This window comes from Mixophyes fleayi, chromosome 1 (genome assembly GCF_038048845.1).
Source record: "Mixophyes fleayi isolate aMixFle1 chromosome 1, aMixFle1.hap1, whole genome shotgun sequence".
Classification (NCBI taxonomy): domain Eukaryota; kingdom Metazoa; phylum Chordata; class Amphibia; order Anura; family Limnodynastidae; genus Mixophyes; species Mixophyes fleayi.
This window is the reverse complement of record NC_134402.1, coordinates 95,965,499-95,979,571: the sequence shown is the minus strand read 5'-3', so window position 1 is coordinate 95,979,571 and position 14,073 is coordinate 95,965,499. Positions and strand designations below refer to the sequence as shown.

Sequence of the window (14,073 nt, the reverse complement as noted above, 5' to 3'; positions counted from 1 at the left end):
GACAGATACCAAACTGCCTTTGTCCATTTCTTTGTATATTTGAATTTCTAGTTCTACAGTCTATGCAGCCTGCTTTTTTTATCTTCAAAGTATTTACAAGCCTTGCAATCTAAATTAACAAGAGGTGGTGACGTGCTAGAACTCCACCCTCTATAAGCTGCAGAGGATGGAGGAGCATCAAAAGGCCATTCAAGCCTACACAGCCACCTACGACATAGGCAAAGGAGTGGGGATGCGCCTGAGTCAAGCGCAGTGGAGACGGATTTCCGTGTTGTGCAAGGTTCTCAAGCCGTTTGAACTTGCCACACGAGAAGTCAGATCCGACACTGCCAGCTTGAGTCAGGTCATTCCCCTGATCAGGCTGTTGCAGAAGCAGCTGGAGAAAGTGAGGGAGGAGCTGGTAAACCATTGCGATTCCACCAAGCATGTAGCTCTTGTGGATGTAGCCCTTCGTACGCTTTGCCAGGATCCGAGGGTGGTCAGTCTTTTAAAGTCAGCGGAATACATTCTGGCCACCGTGCTCGATCCTCGGTTTAAAGCGTATGTTGTGTCTCTGTTTCCGGTGGAAACAAGTCTACAGCGGTGCAAAGACCTGCTGGTCAGGAGATTGTCCTCTAAAGAGGACCGTGACATGCCAACAGCTCCACCCTCATTTTCTTCCACATCAATGGCTGTGAGGAAAAAGCTCAGTTTTCCTAAAAGACCCGCTGGTGGGGATGCTGATAACATCTGGTCCGGACTGAAGGACCTGCCAACCATTGCAGACATGTCTACTGTCGCTGCATTGGATGCTGTCACAATTGAAAAAATGGTGGAGGATTATTTTGCTGACACCATCCAAATAGACATGTCAGACAGTCCATATTGTTACTGGCAGGAAAAAAAGGCAGTTTGGAAGCCCCTGTACAAACTGGCTCTATTTTACCTGAGTTGTCCCCCCTCCAGTGTGTACTCGGAAAAAGTTTTTAGTGCAGCGGGGAACCTGGTCAGTGAGCGGCGAAGGAGGTTGCTTCCTCACAACGTTGAAAAAATTATGTTTATAAAAATGAATAATCAATTCCTCAATGAAGTACAGCACTGCCCTCCAGATAGTACAGAGGGACCTGTGGTTGTGGAGTCCAGCGGGGACGAATTGATAATGTGTGAGGAGGAGGAAGTACACACTGTAGGAGGAGAGGAATCAGAGGTTGAGGATGAGGACGACATCTTTCCTCAGTAGAGCCTGTTTAGTTTGTACAGGGAGAGATTAATTGTTTTTTGGGTGTGGGGGCCCAAACAAAGTAACAAACCAATCATTTCAGCCACAGTTGTTTGGTAGGCCCTGTCGCTGAAATGATTGGTTTGTTAAAGTGTGCATGTCCTATTGCAACAACATAAGGGTGGGTGGGAGGGCCCAAGGACAATTCCATCTTGCAACTCTTTTTTTGGCATTATGTGACCATTCAACAGTCGTTTGCCATGTTCAAAAAGTAAAATAAAATGTCAACAAATTAAAAAAATTAAATCAAAAGTTAAATGCCATGTCATTATTTAAAACAAGAGGTATTGACGTGCTAGAATTAGTGTAGTGGTAATATGTAATGTGAAATCTAAAATTCTGACCCAAGTCAGCCTGTGGTGTCAAGTATATCTGGAAGCGCTTCAATCAGCTGGAGAGAATTGACACAGACCAAGTTCTGTATGCAAGGAATATTCTCTAGTTTATTGATACAAAGATACAGGTTTTTATAGGCTACTGAATAAATGAATCCTACGTCATATGCATACAATAGTTTATACCACTAGTTTATGAGAAGCGCTACTGATTAACTTTCTCACGTATTCTTGAGGTGTTTACTTTTCTCCCCCTTCTAAGGACAGATGAGCCTATTATTTCTTATCTCAAGGGGAGTTGGAGATATGCTATGTGCAGCACCATGGATACAGCTCCCATACTACCAGCTGGATATGAAGCTCATTATTGTTTTCATAACTGGTTACATTCTTCAGGTGTTCTCTATTAGTTCAACTTCAAGGCCATAGGCTCACATATTGCAAAACTGCAAGTTAACAGAGAAATGAATAATCTCTTCTAGCAAATAATATTTCTATACAAGTTACAATAAAATGGCTGAACAAAGGCCTTATGAGGCCTTAACAAAAAATCATATTTAACATTTCCCATCTTTTATTCAATTTTCGACCCTTTCTCCTCCTACCTACCTAATCCTATCTATAGAACCACATTCTTAATAAGCAGGTACTTATACACATGTAGGAGGCCACATGCATAGAGTTGGTCCCCTTAGGAATCTGTCAACTCATCCCCCACTAATAAGCCTGTGATCCTCCCTGTCCTAACTTGATTTATGAGGAGATGCATTTTGGCAAATGTCCATGTCTAGAAAAGATGGTTTCTTAGAAGATGGTTTCTTAAAAGATGGTTTCTTAAAAGATAATGAGTCTATAGTAGTTCTGCAGGCCTTGCATGTCCTTTGTTCAATCTTTAGTAGTTTCTTGTTGCAAACTCTGCAGTTCTTTGGCTTTGCTAGTCCAAATAATTCATGACACTCATAGTCTGGTCAGGTTTCAGAAGTAATTTCTGTGATCATCAGAGGTTCGGGATTTTCAGTGGTTCCCTTTTTGGAGAGACAACAATCAAGTGTCAGTAACTTCTTAATCAGCCATATATTTAGTTTCATTATCACCTATACGATCAACAGGATTGCTAAACCATTTGCTACTAATGCCAATATTTCCAATATCCAACATGAATCATTACTGACAACTTTACCAATGAGGTTATGCATCTGCACAAAGACATTTTCAGAGTTTACTCTACTATGAGTGCAAATTGTTGAGCACTCCTTCCCATATGTTTCTCACAGTGGCATAGGCAATATGTCACTTAACTGTCTGTTTCATACTGGGTTAGGGAGGCCTTAATCCCTACTTCAGTCACAATTATTCTGGCAAGACATATCAATACAATGAGACAGTCATTTCTATTTATCAGAACAAGACTCCCCTGATTTGAAGACTTTGCAGTGTTATGCGTGAATCCAGGTGTCTCTTTCCTGTACTTCCACTGCCATGGGAGTCGTCAACAGGACTTGATAAGGACCCTTGTATCTGGGTTCAAGACTTCTCCTGATGTGCTTTCTCACGACCACCCAGCCCCCCAGGGTGCAGTTTATGGGTACCTGTATCAAAATTAGGGTTTGCAATGGAGGAGAATATTTGACCATGTATTTCAGTTAGTTGTTTCTATAATAAGGCAACATAATTCAACAAATCACTATATACATGGTGTAGTTGCTATGGAAAATAACAGCCTGTTCTGTTTGCTGTGCCAAACAATATCTCATATGGTGTTAAACCTGTGTCTTTCCTAGCAGTATTTTTTACTGAGTGCAGGTAAACATGAGATCCATGGCAGACCTGTTTCAGCCATTATTTTCTGCATTTTCAATTTCAGTGTACCATTAAGGCGCTCCATACATCCTGAACTTTGGGATCTGTAGGGGGTGTGATAGTTTCTGGAATCCTTGCCCCGTAAAGTGTATCCCTCTGTCACTTACAATGACCTCTGGTACACCATATCATCAGATTACCTCATTCGCAATTTTCTTGGCTAATGCTTTAGCATTTGCTTTTCTATACAGCCATGTCTCCAGCCAGTGACTAAAGAAGTTGACACAGACAAGCACATTCTCAAAGCCCGAGCATTTGGGAAGTTATAAAGTCTATCTGTATCCTCTTATAGGGATCTTATGTCTGGGGTGTGCTTTTCCATAGGACAGACTTACTCGGGTTACTTTGTGCACAGACTAGGCATTCTGCCACTAACGACTGTGCTGCTTGGGCGAACCCTGGTACTATCCATAAGCTGCTAGTGAGTACAACCATAGCATCTTTTCCCAGATGCACTTTCTCGTGTGCTATATTGGCCATAATGGGATAAACTACTTTTGGCAGACACAAACGCTGACCTTTACACCACTCCTTGCACTTCTAGTGCTCCATGTATTGCCCAAGTCTTTTTCTTATTTTCTGTTGCTTGTCTTTCCATAAGTTGGAGTGTGCTCTGGTCAAACAGGGGTCAGGGGGTTACCATGTAAATAGACTCCCCTTGGGGTACTGGGGCTATGGCGGCTTCTCGTGCGGCCTGGTCTATTTCACTTAGCTTCGGGGGTAGTATCTCTGTGTGTGTCTTCATCTTCATCACTGTTTGGAGGACAGCTGGAATGCAGTGAACAATGCCCTGGTATGTTCATCATATTGACTGGTTTGCTTGCTGAACCCATAAGGTCCCTACTTTTCCATACAGGGCCATAATCATGCGCAATTACAAATGCATAACTTGAATCAGTGTAAATATTTACTCTTTGTCCTTTTGCATATATGCATGCAAGTGTCAGGGCCTTTAGTTCAGCTTCTTGTGCTGACATGTGACTCGGTAGAGTCTGTTGAATCACTATTTCTGTGTGTGTGGTTACAGCACACCCTGTATACGGGACAGGATCTATGTGATAGTGTGAACCATCTACAAAAAGAGTGATGTCTGCATCTGGTAATGGTTTATCTTTAATGTGAGATAAAACCAGAGATTCTTGTTTCATTAGTTCTATGCAATCATGTTCAGAAAAATTTTGTTTGCATTTTTTTTTTTCCTTTCTTTCTGTTCAAGCTGGAATGGAATTCCCCCAAATCCCTAGGGTAACCCCAATATATACAGGTACTTCTCCCATCTTTTGAAACTTGCTGCAATAAGGCAGCAGGATTCAACATTGTGCACTGCTTAAGTGTAACGTTACTGGGAGTAAGCAGTGCTACTTCATTAGGATAGGCTTCAGTAAGGAGCATGTGGAATCCAAGGAAAAGGTTCTTGGTTTCTGAGTTCCACAAAGTTTACACTCATTAGATGGAGTGTACAGTACAATGGTTAAGACAGATGTGGTAACTTTAATTCTTCTGGAAGAGAAACACTTAGCTTAAATAACCTGTTAATAAGCCACATCATCAGTTCTATTAGTGTATATAATAAAGTGTTGGGCCACAATACTCACAAACACATTCCTGCATTGGGTGTAAACCCCTGTAGTCATGGGTTGCTCTTTTCTTTATTTGGTTGGGTTAAACTTTCATATTAGAATTTTCTAATTATGTATAATGATCTATACATTACTATGGGCCTGAGTCTGGTTCTTCCAAACTTGGCTTTCCTTTCTAGTCTAGTACACATCTACAGCGCACAGCAAAGGAAAATAACGTGCAATCTATATTCCTCCTGCTAATATCAATGAACTCCCCTCTCTGGTCTCCCTTGGACCTTTAAAAAACTTAAAATACAGTTTACTCAGATTCCCCTTGTCTGAAGGTCTTAACATATATCTGTGAACATGAGAGGCTCTGGGGCCTCTTGTGCTTCCTTTTTTTTTTTTTTTTTTTTTCTTCTAATAAAAAAGAAAAGGGAGGAAGAAAATACACAGTGCGCTCGGCAAGTGTTATATGTCACTCATTTCACAATAGGAGGGAATGTCCTTTGTGCTGTATATCTTCATACTTAGTAAATCTGGCCGGTAACAAATGTTTTGCTTGTGCTTGGTTTCTGTCACAACGTACGATACCGTTAAGGTAACTGGGTGTCCTAGCACAATATCTATACTCTTTTCAAGCACTAAAGCAGAGTAGTATGCAAGTGACCTTAGCTTGCGACCATGTATTTGTGTCAGTACTCCTTGTACATGTGCACTGACTTCATAACAAAATAATGTGAAAGGCTTGTCATAATCTGGCAAAGCCAGTGCTGGCGCTGAAGTTATTTCAGCTTAAAATTGGTTAAACATTTGGTTCTGCTCAGAGGAGAGTATAAATGGCTTGCTATGATCCAGAAGTGCTAATGCAGGAGCACATACAATTGCTCTTAAAGTCTTAAATCTTTTTCATTTCTGTAAAAATATAGAATTCCCATCAATGCATTACCATACCCACAATAAAGAGAATTATTTACAGTATATGACAATTATAGCACAGTAAATAAGGGCAGTAAATGTCTTTACAAACACTGATTTACTCAAAACTGTAATGAGGATACAAATAAAAACCTTTTGCTTTCTGCACATACAGAAAAACCACCTAGTTCATGCATTTGCTATGCGAATAGCACATAAACTCTAATATCTCTTCCAAAACAAGGTAATCATTACTCAGAAGAGTTTACGTTATTTAAATCCTTCATTAGTTTATACTTATGTTTGTTGTGGTGCAAAGATGGTGCATTGGAAGTTAAATCAATGCAATCTGGATTGCCTAATGGGTCTTTGCAGCTGGAGACCTGTGAATAAAAAAACTTTTGCATAGAGATTAACATTTATTTACTAGGAATTACTGTAACTGTAACATGCGTGTATACTGTTATCAGGTAACCAGTGAACAGCTGCTAAAAGCTTAACTGTGACGCTATGCGTTCCATGCCTTGATTTCCTCAAAGGGGCAGTCCCTAATTTCACAAATAGAGAATGTCAGTGACGAGACCTGGGCGAGTGTTCAAAGCCACTCCTTTCTTATCATCTCTTAGTACAGCCCTTTTAAATGACACTAATTAAATTTCCGGGTTTAGAAACATTCAATCTGGAATCTTGGTTCCAAGTATTCAACCATTTTAAAAGCAGCACTGTCTCATAAATCAGAGTACTCTCGTTAGACACAATACATTGTGTCTGTAAATCATTCAACATTTTCTCAACAAAATCTCTCTCCCGTGACCAAATATTTTAAAACTTCTTTTGTATCTTTTTAAAAGCTTATCATTAAGCAATGAATGTACAACTTTTTCAACCTTGAAACATGTCTCTTGTAAAAAACGGACAAGACAGACAAACATTGTGATTTAAAGTAAATCAAACATCTCCCTTATAGAGCACTAAGACAGAGAACAAACAATGTGAATTATCACGGATCTCTCTCACACGCAGTAAGACGGAGACAAAACTCACATACAGAGAAAGAAAACTTAACTGACATCTTCCAGCCTACTGCTGTGGAACTACAAGTCCCAGCATTACACTAAATACAAGTTAGCTTCAACATGTTATCATCAATCAGCACTCCGGACACATTTTTTTAATTTTACATACATTGTCAAAAAACAAAAAACAGTGTGCTTCTTATCTCAACACACTGAAATCATTTACACAGAATAAGGGAGGGGCACATTTCACTTATTCAGCTGCACAGGATCAAACATACATTTATAATATACAACCTACTTGATTCATTATTCAGCTTCCGATGCATTTAGCATATCCACATATATTTCGACTTTTCAGATCTCTTAACTTTCCTGTGCCACCTCAAACAATCTCTTGGGGTTTGATCTCAATACCCCTTTGTTCTTGTCACATTACCACTTGCAACACCTTTGTTTCTCCATCCACACATATCTTTGGCTATCCCCGCTTTCTTGAAAAATTCCCTGCAGACCTTCTACTCCCCCATTTCCTTTAGTCTTTGTGCATCATATCTATGAGGGAGCTGCTGTCATCTGTTTACTATCTATATTACCCATATTGACAGTATTCTGTTGAGTCCAAATCGGGACTCTTATCTAGTTTCTGTGGGTTGTCCTTGCACTGGACGTCCCGTTCTGTGGACTCCTTGTACTGGATGTCCGTGCTAAATAGCTTCTTTGACAGTATCTGGGACGAAGGTCTTTTGGAAATCTCTCTTACACAATTTGGGCAGATTACAGAATCTCCCTTCTTTGATATACCTCTGGGGATGGTGTCTAAAATGTTCACTCAATGTTCAAAACAATAACTCTCTAAATCCCTCTATTCCATTACATGCTTCTTTGATCAATGTCTTATGTGACTTTTATGCTTTATACATCATACATAGGTACAAACACATGCACTCAAAATTCAATCATCTTTCAAAAATCTAATCAACAATACAATTACAGTAAACAAATTGGGTTAATACTGTATTATATTAATCAGATGATACTTGAGACTCACAAATTCGCGTGTCAGGTGCCTCAGACAGACATGAGGTGACCCAGACTAGGAAGACCAACGAGTAGAAATCTACTGACCGCGGATGTTGGGGTTCAATGTGCTGGGAAACCTCCGTTGTCTGTCTTGTAGCCTGCTGGACAGCGAATCTCTGTGGCGACCTCCAAGTTGTGAAATCTAAAATTCTGACCCAAGTCAGCCTGTGGTGTCAAGTATATCTGGAAGCGCTTCAATCAGCTGGAGAGAATTGACACAGACCAAGTTCTGTATGCAAGGAATATTCTCTAGTTTATTGATACAAAGATACAGGTTTTTATAGGCTACTGAATAAATGACTCCTACGTCATATGCATACAATAGTTTATACCACTAGTTTATGAGAAGCGCTACTGATTAACTTTCTCACGTATTCTTGAGGTGTTTACTTTTCTCCCCCTTCTAAGGACAGATGAGCCTATTATTTCTTATCTCAAGGGGAGTTGGAGATATGCTATGTGCAGCACCATGGATACAGCTCCCATACTACCAGCTGGATATGAAGCTCATTATTGTTTTCATAACTGGTTACATTCTTCAGGTGTTCTCTATTAGTTCAACTTCAAGGCCATAGGCTCACATATTGCAAAACTGCAAGTTAACAGAGAAATGAATAATCTCTTCTAGCAAATAATATTTCTATACAAGTTACAATAAAATGGCTGAACAAAGGCCTTATGAGGCCTTAACAAAAAATCATATTTAACAGTAATAAACACTACACTTGGAAGTTGGAGGAGGTATTGTGGCCCCGGTACAAAATTTAGTACCTGGGCCACTCCACTATGCAGTCCAGATAGAGGTGTATCAGATATTAAACAACGTTGACTGTTGCTGCAAAATTTTTAAATAATATGGTGGGGAACACTACACTACGCAGTCCATAAATTTTTTTTTGGGAATTCAGACCCGTGGAGGGTTTTTTAATTATATTGTGGTGACCACTCCTCTACGCAGTCCAGGTACATTATTTGGTGCGATTCAGACCAGTTCAGGGTTTTTAAATTATATTGTGGTGACCACTCCTCTACGCAGTCCAGGTACATTTTTTGGTGCGATTCATACCAGTTCAGGGTTTTTAAATTATATTGTGGTGACCACTCCTCTACGCAGTCCAGGTACATTTTTTGGTGCGATTCAGACCAGTTCAGGGTTTTTAAATTATATTGTGGTGACCACTTCTCTACGCAGTCCAGGTACATTTTTTGGTGCGATTCATACCAGTTCAGGGTTTTTAAATTATATTGTGGTGACCACTCCTCTACGTAGTCCAGGTACATTATTTGGTGCGATTCAGACCAGTTCAGGGTTTTTAAATTATATTGTGGTGACCACTCCTCTACGCAGTCCAGGTACATTTTTTTGGTGCGATTCAGACCAGTTGATGGTTTTCTTATTATATTGTGGTGACCACTCCTCTACGCAGTCCAGGTACATTATTTGGTGCGATTCAGACCAGTTCAGGGTTTTTTAATTACATTGTGGTGACCACTCCTCTACGCAGTCCAGGTACATTTTTTGGTGCGATTAAGACCAGTTGATGGTTTTCTTATTATATTGTGGGGACCACTCCACTACGCAGTCCAGAAAGATACCTCGTTGCAACGTTTTGGACTAATAACAATATTGTGAGGTGTTCAGAATACACTGTAAATTAGTGGAATGTTATTGAGGTTAATAATAGCGTAGGAGTGAAAATAAGCCCAAAAACTTGATTTTTGAACTTTTTATGCTTTTTTAAAAAAAAATCAGAATCCAAAACCTTAAATCCGAACCAAAAACCCGAGACACCAAAAGTCGCCGGTGCACATCCCTACTTTAAACACGCTCTTATCTCTCATATCCTTAAAAAACCCAATCTTGACCCCACCTCTCTCGCCAATTATCGCCCAATCTCACTGCTCCCCTATGCCTCCAAATTACTTGAGCGGATTGTCTGCAGCCGCCTCCCCAGTCACCTCTCTGACTTTTCCCTCCTTGACTCCCTCTAATCCGGCTACCGTCCTCTCCACTCCACTGAAACTGCCCTAGCAAAGGTTACTGATGACCTCCTATCAGCCAAATCCAAGGGTCACTTCTCCATACTCATCCTCCTTGACCTCTCCGCAGCCTTTGACACCGTGGACCACCCACTCCTGCTGCAAACTCTTCTCTCTCTCGGCCTCTCCGGATCTGTCCATGCCTGATTCTCCTCTTACCTCGCTAACCGCTCCTTCTCTGTATCCACGTCCGGCTCTTCCCCCCCCCCCCCTACCCTCTCCCTGTTGGTGTCCCGCAGGGCTGTTCTTGGCCCTCTACTCTTCTCGCTCTATACTTCCTCCCTTGGTGCTCTCATCTCCTCCTTCGGTCTTCAGCATCACCTGTATGCTGACGACATTCAACTCTACATCTCTTCTCCTGTCCTTTCTTCTGCCGTCCTCTCTCGTGTATCTGACTGCCTCTCCGCCATCTCCTCCTGGATGTCTGCTCGCTTTCTCAAAATCAATATCTCTAAAACGGAACTCATTGTCTTTCCTCCGTCCAGACTCCCATCCCACCACGACCTCTCTTATTGTCGTCAACAACACCACCATCTCTTCTGTCACCCAACTCCGCTGCCTGGGGGTCACTCTCGACTCCTCTCTCTCTTTTGCCCCCCACATTCATTCCCTTGCCCAAGCCTGTCGCTTCCAACTACGCAACATCGCCCGCATCCGTCCCTTTCTCTCTCAGGATGCTACCAAGACTATCATACATGCACTGATCATCTCCCACCTGGATTACTGCAACCTCCTCCTCACCGGCCTCCCCCACTCCCGTCTTTACCCCCTCCGCTCTATACTCAACGCGGCCGCAAGACTCATCTTCCTCTAACGCCGCTCCTCCTCTGCCTCTCCTTACACTGGCTTCCCTTCCCCTACAGAATCCTCATCAAACTCCTCACCACCACCTACAAGGCTCTCTCCTACTCTACTGCCCCCTATATCTCTAACCTCCTCTCCATTCACACTCTTGCCCGCTCCCTGCGCTCAGCCAATGATCGCCGCCTCTCCTCCACTCTTATCACCTCTTCCCACTCCAGAATCCAAGACTTTTCCCATGCTGCCCCTCTTCACTGCAATGACCTCCCTCATTCCATCCGCCTCTCTCCTACTCTGTGCTCCTTCAAACGTGCACTGATAACCCACCTCTTCCTTAAAGCCTACCAACCATCCGCATAACCCCTTCACCTCCTCCACTCGCACCATCTGGCCCCCCTTGTGCCTGTTCTGTTTTCCCTCCCTTAGGATGTAAGCTCACATGAGCAGGGCCCCCTTTCCTCCTGTCTCCCTACTTGTTCTTCTGCTCCGTGTTTACTGCATTAACCAGCCTGGAGTTTCTGAAATACTGGTATTTTTTGTATATTGTTTTGTACCGTTTCACCCTGTATAGTGTACTGTTTGTATGGTGTACAGCGCTGCGGAAATCTTGTGGCGCCTAACAAATAAAGGATAATAATAATGATAATGGACTAGCAGCTTATTAGGCATTGAAAGAGCAACTTTGGTTTCTTAAACAGTACACACAATATACTATATTGCTTTTCTTTTTATAGTTCATTGCGCCAAGGTATCACACTATATTCTGTTAAACATAGCGGAGCTATACAGTACAGGGGAGGGGGAATCTCTGGAGAATAGCTCTGTCAGCCCCTTATTGCTAGTTTAAGTGTGGGGCAAGTTTGGCATGAACTAGGTTGTGTGCAGCACTGTGTCTGGGTCTTAAAACCACTTATGGACCCAGTGAATGGGTACTGGCAAGACCACTGTTCCTATTGGTGGTTTTATCACTTTTGGGGCCGATTAAACCCCCTGGATGTGGAACCATTGAGTCGTTGGGCTCGAGCCACTCAATGATACATCCACCATATAAGCCTGTGAGGCCACGCCCCCTTCCAACAAGTAAGTGATGGGAAATACTAATATGAGCAGACCAGGAAGGGGTGGTCAGAGGTGTAATGTTGGGTGTGGATGGGGGTATAACAACAATGCTGCCAAGCAAGTAAGGAACATACTACGCATTCTACTTGCTGGTCCTTTGCAGAAGGATGGGGAACCTTTTGGCAGCACATTTCTATCATCTTTATCTAGAACCAGAAAACCTTTAAAAAAAAAAGATATATTTATTTTATTCAACACCCTTTGTTAACATAAACAAGCCTCCCCCCACTCTCCTCATTGGGCATTGCTAATGGTTACTTCACTGCAACAAGGGGCCATCTTTGGCCATATCCATTTTGTTATCATTACGAGATTGTAATAGTGCCAACATTATATATAGTACAGCACACAAAAATTAGGACAAATGTAGCTATAGGTTAAATTTCCCGGTTTGTTTTTAAATCAGTGAAGGCAGCCCTTATGAACACTGGGAAAGAACACAAAGGAAGAGGAAAGGATTCTCCATTACAAAAGGCCTGCATTGAATAAGGTTTAGAAAACTGAACAATTAGCCACCAATTGTCTGAGAAAATCTAATATTTCTGAAGTCACAACACATACACAATATATAATTTCATCTAAAGGGTATAAAGTCCTCAATAAGCAATGATCGTCACTTTACATTGTAAGAAAACGCACAGAGCTTAGGGGGGCAGAGCAGCACTCATGCATTATGTCCCAAAAAGCATGTCGTCAGATATAAAATGTATATTCTTGTCCGTTAAAGATAACTTCTGAATCAATTGGGTAACAGACAAGTTATCTTTGTGTTCCATTCATGATTTAGTGACACTGGTGAAGTTGTCCTCATGTACTTGGTTGCCAAGATTGATATCCCTCTTTCAGAAGGTCTCTCCAAGCCTTCAGGAAGCGGGCATTTTCTTTGCATCCGACAGCAAGCTCTTCCACCTGGGATGACACTGCAGAGGTTGCTTCCAGAAGCTTGGTTAATGAAAAGGCAGCCTGAAAAATAACAGACATTGTACCACTTATAAACAAACGCTCTACATATTAAATCCAAAATCCTTTTAAAACATGTGTTATGCAGTAGATGTCAATGGAGCTCAAAGGAAAACTTCAGACAACATACATATTTCAATAAACACTCTCACAAAGTACTACCAGTCCCATCACGTTCATCAAGCAATCAGTCAAGCTAATGGGGCAGAGACAATAGTTCCTCTTTCTCTGAAGGCAATGAAGGGTTGCTTGAGAGCTGAAGTACTGGGAACAATAATATGCACTTCTGAAACGCTTTAATCAGTATTGGGTTATACAAATGTCCATGGCGTCTTTCAGCTGGACTGTAAAGTATATATAAAAAAAGTGTTAATGTTAAGAACAGAACTTAATATTATGGCTCCTATTCCTAGCCATTTTCATATGAAACTGTTTTCCTCGAGATTAGTAGTGGTGTCAAAATTTAGTCTATGCATCTGTGCATTGCATATGCTAGATGTAACATCACAATGTGTGTCACAACCCAAGTACTTGTGTACTAAACTGTGTGAGGTCTGTCTGAAAGGTGGCGATCAAGAAGGTTAGTAACTAGGCAAGAGAGCAGATTACATGCAATGGATACAACTTGCTTTGTAGTCACCATCCAAATATGGATACTGTTACACAATAATCCGGTCAACATAATGCCAGATCATTTGTTTACTATGTCGTAATGATCATTACATTTCATGCCCTTGGAGTCTAAATATGATAATGTTTCTGAATCCCAAGACTAACGTTTTGAAGAATTGCAAAGATTTCACTGGCCTGTTTGTAAACTAAAAACAACATTTGGATATGCTATTTTACGTATTTTTATTTATTTCCCATAATTTTCTATAAGGGGATATTCACCTGTATAGAAGTCAATGAACGTGTATATAATGATGTAATTGCATTGTCTCTTCACGGCAATCGCCATGGTTTCTGGCCAATACATTCTTTTCATGTTTGTTAGAGCAATAATCCAATAGCCTTTAACTCATACTTAGCACACCCCTATTTCTGATAAAGATGAGCTCCAAAGTATTGACAATGTTATTAAATTGACTTTTTTCACCATTCAAAGGGGCAGATACAAT

At 41.2% G+C, this 14,073-nt stretch overlaps 1 long non-coding RNA gene across 1 annotated transcript; it reads right to left on the bottom strand.

Annotated features, from left to right (window-relative positions):
- Window positions 1–1,674: 1,674 nt before the first annotated feature.
- LOC142140444 (uncharacterized) lies at window positions 1,675–8,773 on the bottom strand. Its single transcript, XR_012688486.1, has 2 exons — window positions 7,251–8,773; window positions 1,675–6,316 (listed from the first exon to the last, which is right to left on the bottom strand). It is a non-coding gene; the product is annotated as an uncharacterized LOC142140444 (long non-coding RNA).
- Between the last annotated feature and the right edge of the window lie 5,300 nt (window positions 8,774–14,073).